Consider the following 1,339-nt stretch of genomic DNA (forward strand, 5'->3'; position numbering starts at 1 on the left):
CAACACATTTGCCTAATGCAATGCTTCATTTGATTTTTTGACTGCTGCTTCCATAAGTTTTGATGGTTGATCTGAGCAAAGTGAAGTCTTTAACAACGTCAATCTTTTCTTTGCTTATCGTGATGATATTGATTGGACCAGTGGTAAGGATTTTTGTTTTCTCTGCACTGAGTGCAACCCATACTGAAGGTTTTGGTGCTTTCCAATCTAAGGTACTATACCTTACAATATTTTAGAACCTTCATAATGTTTCAGTATTTAATATTTTTGTGCTATCTTACAGTGTCCCTCTGCTGTTCATAAGGTTTACAATGACTAAATATTCATAAGTAGTCCATTTCTCCTTCTTCCTAATTTGTCTTCATCTCGAAGCTCATCTGAAACCTGTCCAACATGAATGACCCTGATGGTAATTAAAATACAGGTGGTGTAACTTTGAGAATCACAGCAACATGTAAACCACTACAGCACAGCAAACAAGTGGTGGCTGTGGGAGTAGACAACTTTATCTTTCTCCTATAGAGTAGCCAGTAGATTTTAATCATGGATCTTTGTGATCAACAGTCCAGTGCTTAACTCACTGCACTACCAGAGATCCTTATGATTGCACGGTACATAAAAAAAACCTATAATACACATCTTGATAGTCATAACAAATAGCTATATTCATGGATTATTTATATTCTCTACTATGCTTTCTATCTAAAATTTTACTACATAAGAGTGTATGCTAAATCATAGTCAGCAGCTACTAATCTCATGTATTGTATATCTTAAGGGTTGTAGTATTATCTCTCTGTTTAATTTTATTTTGAAAATATTACTGTGATGTACATCATGGCTCCCAAATGCAGAAAATCTGGTGCTAATGATAGCAGAATGATGCATGATGCAGAAAGCATCAATTGAAGATGGAAGGAATACACAGAGTCACTGTACCAAAAGGAAATGGTTAATGTTCAACCATTTCAAGAGGTAGCATATAATCAAGAGTTAATGATACTTAAGGAGGAAGTCCAAGGTGCGCTGAATTGTCAAAGAACAAGGCACCAGGACTTGATGGAATAAAAATTGAAATCTTACAAGAAAGTGAGGCGGCACAGGAGGCAGTCACTCATCTCTGCCAAGAAATTTGGAGGACAATTATCTGGCCAACCGATTGGAAGAGATCCATATTTGTGCCCATTCCAAAGAGAAGTGACCCAACAGAATGCGGAAATCATTGGACAATCTCTTTGATAACTCAAGAGAGGAAAGTTTTGCTTAAGGTAATACAGAAACGACTACAATCATACATTGACAGAGAACTTCTAGAGGTACAAGCCAGATTCAGAAGAGG

Source organism: Chrysochloris asiatica, unplaced genomic scaffold (assembly GCF_000296735.1).
Source record: "Chrysochloris asiatica unplaced genomic scaffold, ChrAsi1.0 scaffold00074, whole genome shotgun sequence".
Lineage (NCBI taxonomy): Eukaryota > Metazoa > Chordata > Mammalia > Afrosoricida > Chrysochloridae > Chrysochloris > Chrysochloris asiatica.